Source organism: Thamnophis elegans, chromosome 4, assembly GCF_009769535.1.
Source record: "Thamnophis elegans isolate rThaEle1 chromosome 4, rThaEle1.pri, whole genome shotgun sequence".
Lineage (NCBI taxonomy): Eukaryota > Metazoa > Chordata > Lepidosauria > Squamata > Colubridae > Thamnophis > Thamnophis elegans.
In genome coordinates, this window is record NC_045544.1 from 98,547,972 (window position 1) to 98,559,159 (window position 11,188).

The window sequence follows — 11,188 nt, forward strand, 5'->3', positions numbered from 1 at the left end:
CAGAATTTTGACAAAGTTGTGACCATTTCAATATTGCTGCACTGTAATATTGCAATGCTGCCAAAATCACCCATGGTCTGCTCACCGGATCATCATTTCCAATACTCCCTGCTGGCTTCCTACAAGGAAAGTCAGTGGAGAAGCCAGTGGGAAGTCAGAGGTTTCTGTTCCCAGTGATTTTTTGCCTGCCTGTGGTCACTCTGTTTCTCTGTTTAGGTAGGAAAATATATCTGAAACAATGACCCAAAGGGTCATGGGTTGTCTATAATATTAAGCTTCTAATTATTTCCCCTTGGTATTTACTTCTGTGGAGGAAAACCAGGAGAAAATCAAGATTTTTCATAATTATATCAACCCTTTTAATAGCTGCTTGGGATAGCTTCTATCACCTCAACAAAACACATTTCATGAATTTTTCCTTGTTATTAAAGTCTGCATAGCAGTTAAGATAAAGGTGTCACATATTAGCAAGATTTATATTGTTTCACATGTATTATATATGTGCGTGTTTAAGCACATAAAATTTTGAAATAAGTAATGAAAAAAGCTCAGTTAACCAGGGAACAAATGGCAGATTCCTATTATAAGTAATCTGTTTTGACAGTTGAAAAAGAGCAGGGCAGCTGAACCTCTGTATCAGATAAGATCCTAAATTTCCAATAGCAAATAACCTCTGGCATATTATGATGCATAGAAGAAAAGGGGAGCTTTAATTAATTCTTTAGGGACTTCCCCTCCATACAGCCAAGAAGGGAATTAACTACTCTACATTAGAAATAGAATTTGTTATTGGGTAGTGGCTTTGTTTTCAAATTCATCAATATACAGGTACTCCACTTTACACTTGTCAGTTTACCTTGCCAGTTGAAAAAAAGAAATAATAAAACCAGGCCTTCCTTATGGATCAATAAAGATTAGCTTCTAATATAATGTGCTATTATATATTGGCAAGAAAAACTGTCTTGCATTTAATAAAAATGAATATTTTACATGATGCATGTAGGGGAGGGATTAAAGATATTTAAGTAGTCCTTGATTTACAATCACAATATGGACCAGAATTTGCATTGCTAAGCAGGGTAGTTATTAAGTAAATCATGCTCAATTTTAGGACCTTTTTGACAGAGTAGTTAAGCAAATAACTGCAGTTATTAAGTGAATCTCACAGTTGTTAAGTGAACCCGGCTTCCCCCATTGACTTTGTTTATCGGAAGCCAGCTAGGAAGGTCACAAATGACAATCGTATGACTGCAAGGTTCTGCAATCATCATAAATATATGCTGGTTGTCAAGCACACAAATTTTGATCATCTGACCATAAGGATGCTGTGAAAGTCTTAAGTGCAAGACATGGTCGTAAGTAACTTTTTTAGTGCTGTTGTAACTTTACTTTACTTTGTTGTGATTGTATGTATATAGACAGTTTACACATACAACGAAATTCACACAACACCCAAGACCAGCCCAATGCATATAACAATCCCCAAACAGATCACCACCCACCAAAAAAATTCCCTGCCCCTAAACCACCCAAGCATCCACACAACAGACCAAGTAGTGCTGTCCAATAGGTCACTTAGTTCATTGTTGAGTGCAATTATAGCTCTGGGATAAAAGCTATTCAGAAGATGTGTGGTCTGAGTTTTAATTGTTCTGTGTCTTCTGCCAGAAGGCAACAGCCTAAAAAGATTGTAAGCAGGATGGGAAGAATCTCTGCAAATGTTATGCAACTTCCTCAAACAGCGAGATGTGAAGATGTCATCCACGGCTGGTAGCTGGAGCCCGATGATCATTGAATGATTCTAACAATCATTAAAAAAAAGGGTTTAAGTCAAGGACTACCTGAATTATTCTGTCCTGGGTGATTACAGGTTACTTAATGGCTGTCAACTGAGCTATCCGCCTCTGAATCCCAGTAAGGTAGTCCTTGACTTACAACCATTCATTTAGTGACTGTTCAACATTTACAAAGGCACTGAAAAAAAGTGACTTATGACTCTTCTATAACTTACGATCGTGGCAGCATCCCCATGATCAAAATTCAGTTGCTTGGCACCCGACTCATAGTTGCGGTGTCCCGGGATCGTGTGATCACCTTTTGCAAACTTCTGACAAGCAAAGTTAATGAGGAAACCAGATTCACTTAACAACTGTGTTACAAACTTAACAACTGCAGTGATTCACTTAACACCTGTGGCAAGAAAGATCATAAAATGGGGCACTTAAGAAATATCTCACAGCAACAGAAATTTTGTACTCAATTGTGGTCATAAGTCGAGGACTAGCTGTAGTTGGAACGATAGCTTCTGTGTTCTGACTGTGATTGGCCAAAGTAAAATACAGAACACTGACAAACTACTTGGTGTAAGCCAGCAAGCCTCACCATATGTTCCTATTAAACACAGATTGGAAATCCTTCAAAATAAGTCTCACCAGTGGGAAACACCAGGCAGTGCATTCCAGCATGCTTAAATGTCCATATGTTTTTGCATACTCATTTGTATATTATAGATACAACTAGGGTGGCTATGTGTCTTATTTAAGAGTCTTCTATTTGAAGGGCTTTCAGAGGACAGTTCCCTATTTTATTTTAAGATATCCTATTTCAGCCTTCCCCAATATAGTTTTCTTCTAATGTACTAGAATTTCCAGTCGATCTGGCAGAAAGGAATTCTGAGAGTTGTAGTTCCAACTTACCGGTATATAGAAGGCAGTAGATGACAGAAGACTGTCCTTTTTGAAAAGCTTTCTAGTCCATGCCCAAATGTAAAAAATTAGAACTATAAGAAGAAGGAAAAGCAGGTGTTTGAAATTGGTAAAAGAACATAGATAGCAGACTAAGCAGGCAGAAGTTAATCTTATCATAGTTGTTAGCACTATAATAATTCATACTGTGGTTCTGTTTCATCAAGAAATTCCAGGATTATTGGCTAAACTGAGAAGTTTGGGGGGGGGGAATCAAGCAGAAACCAGTGGCAAACTGCTTCCATATCATTAGCCTAATTATTTAAAGATTTGGAACTTAGATGTAAGCATTTATGTATGTGTAAACATACATGCACCCACATACGTCATGTATGTAAGCTGTGTTTTTTAATTCCTTCATGAGGGGTTAATCTTAATGCCACAAACGGCCAGTAAGATTTCACCCTCAAATACATCCTGAGAATGGAAGAATGATAGATGTACCAATAACATTAAAAACATTTTTGCAGGAAGAGAAAGTAGCAGCCGATGGGGAGTAAAAAAAAAAGGAAAGTGTTTATAAGAGACATTTATGGCATGCAAGCACTAACAGTTAAGGTTATTAATTCCAAACAGATATGATTAATGGATACAAAGCAATGTAGCAGCAGTTTTAAAAATAGTTTGGAATTATTCATCGAAGTAACCTAAATGTTTCCCAATTTATTTTTTGTGTAAATTTTCAACTACTGTAGACTTATAAAGATGTGGGGGCGAAAATAGGTCATATAGGATTTATTTAGGATCACCTCAAGAAAGCCCCCTCCCATTCTATGTACAAGAGCTGATCAGTCTACCCTCTTAATTTTACTTCCAGATGAGGAATTGGCCAGGAATCAGAAATGCACCTGAGGGCAGAAGCCTTGCTTAGATGGCACAGAGCTTGATTCTCGAACCTCCAAGACAGCAGATGGGCCTCAGAAGGAAGTTCAATAGGAACATCCAAGGATGGCCTGATACTGCCTCCTCTCCACCCGCTCCCTTGTGTGAGGCAGCCATCTCATTCTGCCCAAGGACATGTCTGGCCTGATTTCCCCTGAGAGACAATTCCTGAGGGACAATGCTATAGAAAAATAGTCCTGTTCTTTCTAACTACCAGCTGAGACTCTAATATTTATTCCAAACAGGGACTCATAAGGATTGTTTTAATATTAGATATCCTACATTAGATATCCCAGATTTTTCAATATTTTATTGCTATATGGGACATACTGTATGTGCATGTGCATCAGGGGTGGATTCCTGCCAGTTCTAACCTCTTCTATAGAAGAGGTTCCACAAATCTACCGTGCCGTTTAGAACCAGTTACAGCTCCCTCCCCCTGCCCGTCCGCATCATGCTTGCCCCGCCTGCCATTCACTGATTAGCTGGCTCACCAATCGCCCCACCCACCTCTTAGAGTCCTATCTAAAGTTGCCAAGTTTGAACACCCCTGGGGTTAGGGGTGCAAGGGTCTTGTAACTTGACAGCTTTAAGACTTGCACACTTCAATGCCAGAGTTCCTGAGCCAACATGACTGGAGGAGGAATTCTGGTAGTTGAAGTCCACAAGTCTTAAAGCTATCAAGTTTGAACACCCCTGGGGTTTTTTCTTCTAAAGGGTTAGGGGTGCAAGGGTCTTGTAACTTGACAGCTTGAAGACTTGCGTGCTTCAAATGCCAGCGTTTCTGAGCCAACATTTTGGTTGCTAAGCAAGAGTGTTGTTAAGTGAGTTTCACTACATTTTACAAGTTGGCCACTCCCACTCAGTCACATGGCTGGCAAGCCACTCCCATCCGGTCACATGGCTGGCAAGCCACTCCCACAAAGCAGGCCACACCTACAGAAGAGGTTCTAAAAAAAAATTGAAACCCACCACTGATGTGCATAAACATTTGTACAAATTAAAAGTAGCAGGATCTTGGTCCCCTCTTGTTCTCTCACATTTGATGAGAAACTATATTTGTCCAAGCAGGTCTTTTCTGAAATATTTTTTTTCCAAATGAGGAAGCATATGGGTCCTTAAAGAATTCCCATTCTATGTCACCCCAAAATATGTTGAAGCATCAAACTCCCAAAACACTAACCTCAGCATTAGAAACAACTTCATGTTCTACCTCTAGCAAGGAATGCTTTGTTGGTTACATCAGTTTTTCTCAACATCAAAACTTGAAGATTTGTGAAATTCCACTTCCAGGATTTCCTAGCTGGCATATGGAATTCTAGGAACTGAAGTTCATATATTTAAAACTTGCTGGATTTGTGAAAACTGGGTCATATCAGGTAACTCTACTTCTCATCAGGGGCCCAAGCCTAGAAGAGTTTTATTGTATTTCTCTAATCAACAGCAGAGATTGTCAGAATATCCATGGCAAAGAAGCCCTTATCTATGGGACTTGACCGTGATGGCGAACCTATAGCATGCATGCCACAGGTGTCACACGGAGCCCTCTTTACGGGCATGCAAGCCATTACCCAGCTCAGCTCCACTGCGCATGCACGCATGTACCTCCTGATGGCCAGCTGATTTTCAGGTTTCTGCCGGGCATGCGGGAGACACGCATGCATGTGGGGGAGGACAGGAGAGAGCATGAGGGGCCAGCACCCCCATGCCCCGTTTTTGGTTTCAGGGGGTTACAGGGAGGCCTGCTAGGCCCAAAGTGGGCACAGGGGGAGTTGTTTGCGCATGCACAGTGGGGCGGGGCCATGGAGGAATGTCACATGTGCATTGCTTTATGGGTGTGGGCACGCACATGTGCGCTGTCGCAAGCATGCACACACTTTTGGCACGCAAGGACAAAAAGGTTAGGCATCACTGGACTAGACCTTCAAGGAACACCTATTATTCTCTATTGAATTGCAATTGAGTCAATGGAAAGTTTTCCAACGAAGGATAGTCTGAGAACCTTCACAATATGGAGCTACATTTAATTTAGAACAATTAAAATCATATAATAATAGTGGTTCAAGTCAATGGAAAAAAAATCTGGATTGTGAGCATTAAAAATGGTTGTTTCCATTATCTTAAGAGATCAGAATGAGTAAAAATGGCACAGCCTGAGATTTACGTCAAAAACGTATGTATCACAAAATCTACTCAATTCTAATTTAATGCTCCCCAGTCTGCTGGACCACCTCTTAAATTCCTTGTCAGTATAATTGCATTGGCTTATAGCTGTTTAAATCCTTCATTTCAGAAAGGCTGTAGTAGATTATCAAAAGATCATCCGATCCTTGCAACACCATGTTGTTTCCAGATCCAGATCTTACTTAGAATTGAAACATTAAGTCCAATAGCTTAGAATAAACATATTGAATTCAGTGCATTGTTTTTTGGGGGGAAAAAATCTCTCCCACAACCGGAAGTCTTCTCATCTCTGATTTGATTTTATCTTTATTGTATACAGTATTGCCTTTTGCCAATATTCTGATTTTAAAATTCAAAGGAAGAATGGACCCAAATGACAAAGTCAAAATAATACAATTATCTCAGCTCACGTTGTGATTCTTTCAGAAATTGATCCTGCAAGGTGGGGGATTATAGGGCTCAGCTAATCCTCTTGAGCCTCTAGGGATCTCTAGTCTAAATTCTCGTCTATCTTCACTATGCTTGATATGCTCTCCAAAAGCTTCCTTTGTGTTATGTTATTGTGCTTGTATGACTGCCCTTTAATCTTAGGACAAAATAAATGAATTTATGGGGAAATCCACTTTCAATGAATTGCTTGAACAATGCATTTGATGTTCTAGAAAGAAAGACTGCAATTCTTGAAATATGTAAGAGATAACAGTGCATTGGATAGCTTGCTAAAGTATAGCACTGTGGAGAAAAAAATAATGCTTTTTTGTTAAGGTTCTCTCTCCTGTACAGCTACTAAAGATAATTGATACCTTTTCTACAGCTTTACCACCAATATTTGGGCATTTCCTTTCACTTGTATGAATAAAAGATCATCAGAATTCCACAGCTCTTGCAGTATATAAAATAGAAATAGCAGTAGAGAGAAAGTACATGTTTGATTCATAAAGTTGCAACAGCTCAAATAGCAAGAACCAATTGATCTGGTTATATATCTTCCTTAGCCTCTCTAAGCCATATTTTTCTCCAACAAATAAAATAATGCATGTCAGCAAAGAGTCCTGGATTTTTAGTCTCTCCCAAATGTCACTAGTGACTTTCTTGTTAGATCCATGGCTATGATTTTGCTAAGCAAATATTTTATTGACTGGAAAGCTTTATAAATTAGATTGTGTTCAAATAAGATAAGATGTACAAGTGAACAACAATCTTATCTCTTCTTTTTCCTCTCCCATCAGAAATGCTCTCTGCGTCAAAACAACGTACCAAAGATTTGAAAGAAAGGCCAGAAGTCATGGAGATGTCCGTGGATGGCTATTCCTTGGGGAGTTTTTCAGATGGGGGCACAAGCCAGGCAAGAAATGGATTTCAGGACGTGCAGTATCTCTTTCCTGCCCCCAAGTACACCCTCGTTCTACAGCCTGTCTGTAGAGACTCAGTGACACCCAGTGGCCACTTTGGTTGAGGCTTTCTGTTAATCTGTGACACACACTGCCTGAATTTGGATGGGAACATGACAAAGAGAATCTTCTCCTAGCCTTATCATCATCTATTGTACAGCGCAGATAGTGCCTGCTTCTGTCAGCAATTTTCAGATGTCATTAAAGGACAACCAAATTGCCATTTATTTCATGCATCACTAACTTTTAAAACAGTTTACAGAAATGTAATTGCATTAGGCAACAAAAATGGATACAAAAACATAGACAATATATATTATGAGAATATAGCCATCCACACAATATGCCATATGCATATATTTCCCAAATGCTTCTGAGAAAATAAATTGATTGGTCTTCAAAGGTGCAATAAGATAGTTTGGAGATATATATACCCCTGGTATGCCCAAATATGGGAGGAAGATCACTACTTCCATTCTCTGTCCTTCGGCTCGTCACAAGAGACCATCCAGACAGAAACCCAGTATTTTTTTATTTTTTGTTCGATTCCCAGCAAGGGTATGGCTAGCTGATGAGAGCTAAATAGCTTGAAATAGATCTATACTAGTCTCCCTTTATTTATCAGCACAAATATAACATTATTATATGAATGAAAAATGTTTCTAATTGTTTGAAATCAGTTGTTTAAATTCTGGTTTGAATTATTTAGATCTGCTGAGTCAGGTGCTGGTCCTGTTCTGCATGGCATATGCTCGTATTGCCCAGGGAAAGCTGTGTGACTTGCCAAGAAAGGCTTTTTGGATTATACTTAGCATCAACCTGCAACTTCCTTGGTCAGATATCAGCTTCTGTATAATATTTATTGTTGTACTTAATTGCCTTTCCAGCATGATTCTGCAGTATCTTAGATAGGGGGCATTACCAGAGGTGGTATTCAGGCGGTTCAGACCAGTTCAGGCGAACCAGTAGCGGAAGTTTTTAGTTCAGAGAACCGGCAAATACCACCTCTGGCTGGCCCCACCCTCCCACTCCCGTTGTTCCCTGTCCTATATTCACTTGTTTTTTTAGCTTAGCTGATTCGTGCGGCAAAGCAGATTTCCGCACCTCAGCCGAGCTAAAAAATAGCTCAGCTCACCAGCACTGACATTGAGAGTGGACTTTGAGTGCTGTGCACGTGTGCAAAGCACTCTCTCATAAAACCGGTAAGAAAAGATTTGGAATCCCACCACTGGGCATTACGATCACTCAGCACTCCTTGCAGTTAACACTGTTGCTATCTGCTATTAGGTATGGATTAAATATGGATATGAGTTGTATACCTTCTGGAATTGATCTGGTCTAACCCCAAATCATAGTAGAACTTTATGGGACCACTAATAAACAAACCACATATGTTCTCAAATGAAACTAATCATAAAGGGTAGGCCTGCTTCAAGCCGCAGCCGAAGCAAAAAACTGCAGAAAAGAGAGCTTTCCGAGTACTTTTTGATGGACTTCTTGGCAACCAAAGACTTTGGATGACTGAAATGAAGGATTTGTCTCCTTTCTCTTTTTCCATTACGCAGCTACGAAGCAGCAGCAGGAGAGCATCTTTCAAGGCTATCTGGCAGCCTCATTTAGGTAACAGACACGGCTCCATCTTCTAACAGCTCATAAATGGTGCAGGTTGAGTCTGCTGCTTAATCCTAGACCCAGCCCAGAAATGAATGCAATGACTAGAAGGACATTTAGAGACTAATTGGGCAGAAGTAAAATGTGTCCAAAGCTTTTTATTTGCATTACAGTTATCCTCAGCAAATATTAAATCAGGCTATTATCTTCATGCTGGTTTAGAAGTCAGAAGCCTGGCAGGTAAGAATTTCTTTCGATTCTGCCTTTTCAAAGTCCCTTGTCCCAGCACCCATGTTACCATAGGAAGATATATTTCCTTAGGTATTTAGTGCCATTTATAGTCTCATTATTTTAATATGCCAGGATGATGATGCTTATCTAACCTGTACTGAGTGTGTTACAAGAATAAATATATAGGTGGCCTTGAAATGCAATTTTGGTGCAATTTATATTAGAAATCAGCCTTCACTCAGGTTTTCTGAATACTATATAGGATTAAATGTACTGGGCAGGAGGATACACATGGTATCTTTAGCACATGACTATCATTATACAGGAAATTTTTATCATGTTCTCATGAATGAAAGAATAGCTCTCCTGCACAACTTCTCACTGAAAAGATCAGAGAACGTGGATAGGGAAATATTGGGTTAGAGCCAGCATGCTAAGCTGCATGCCTGAGACCAGTGGACACATGTGGACTCTGAAGAGCATGTCACATAGGCACTATTACAAAACTGCTACCATAGAGGACATGGCCAGACAAAAAATCCATTAACCAGGAAGCAAACTAGTGCGTTTATTCTCCTCTATCCATCCTACTGCTTCCATCATGCCTTCTAACACTTCATTTTATCTTTTGCCTTTTTAGTGGACTTGGTGACACTCCCAACCAAATTATTGGACTGTAGCCATCCACTATTTCTTTCACATCTAAACACGTTATTTTATTACTTTGAAAAGAAACTATACTCAGCCTCCTCTGATCCTAGTATGTCTCTGTTCATTCCCATGTTTTGTGAAATCTGGTCCCTGAAATCTGAAATCGACTACCAATTTTGTTTTTGATACTTACCTCTTTCTATACTTAAAATGAAAAATGTGTAGCCAAATACAGACCTGCTACTCCATAAGCCATTGGGATTGTAAGCGGTCCCAGAAGAAGATAAACACAGTAGATTGATGTATCATATGGATTGCTAAATGGACAATGGAGATATGAAAGGAGTCACCTTCCCTAACAGAGAAGCAAATAGCAAGAAACACATAAAAGATATGTAAGCAGAAATGATGATTATGGACCAAGTCAGTGCTGACTTTTAGTGATCCCATAGATAGATTTTTCTTGTTCTTCAAACCTTCCACCAGTGCATTCTAAGCCAAACTATAGTCCCCCTTGTCATAATCATCTTCTTTTTTGCTTTCCTTCTGTCTTCCCCAGAGTAATAAACTTCTCAAAATTTCAGGGTCTTTGCATAATATTCCAAATATGATGAGCCTATCACTTGTGCCTCGATTGAGAATTCTAGGTTTAATTTTACTAAAAATCAGCATGGAAGGACAATATAAAGGAGATACTGAGGCAAAAAGCAAATTTATTTATTTGTAAAATTTATTGGCCACCAATCTTACTCCTTTGTAAAGAACATCAAGAATCGAGTGCTATTTAGGAATTTACTGTATATCATTGGTCCTTCACTGTGCTTGATACAAAGGGACATCAAAAATGTAGGTGTCTGGTATATTGCCATCAGATAGTATACATCAGGGTAAAATGCTTCATTTTTACATATGAAGTGCTGTCAAGGTCTTTCATATTTATGGAATTTGATATCTTTTCCCCTGAGTTTAGAGTATAAATAAATTTTGACAGGCTAAAAGATGAAAGGGAAGGAGGAAAGGAAAGGGTGTTTGTGTGTGTGTGTATACTCACCCACGCACAAACACACATACGATATATGGCTATATATGTGTATCTCTCTCTCACACACATATATATTTCTGCTTCTTCCCAGTTGCAGATGAAAAATAAATGATTAATCCAAGCCAGCATAGTCTGAAATATACAAACCAGACATAATGCATCAAATAAGCCACATAGAAATTCTGGCGACTTTTCAACTATTTCCTATTTTCCAATAAAGGAGAATATTTGTAGCTCAGGGTCAAAATGAGAGGTCCTTGGTGCTCTCTGCGCTTGGTTGTTTTCTTGCAGATGCTTCACTGATTGGCACTGGTGATGTTAACTAGTTTGGGTAATGAAATGTCTGCAAAAAAAACAACCAAGCTCAGAGAGCATCAAGGACCCCTCATCTCCATGTTTCTTTAGCCTTAACCCTGATAGTAGAAACAGGTGGAGCCACTGTTTAAGATTAG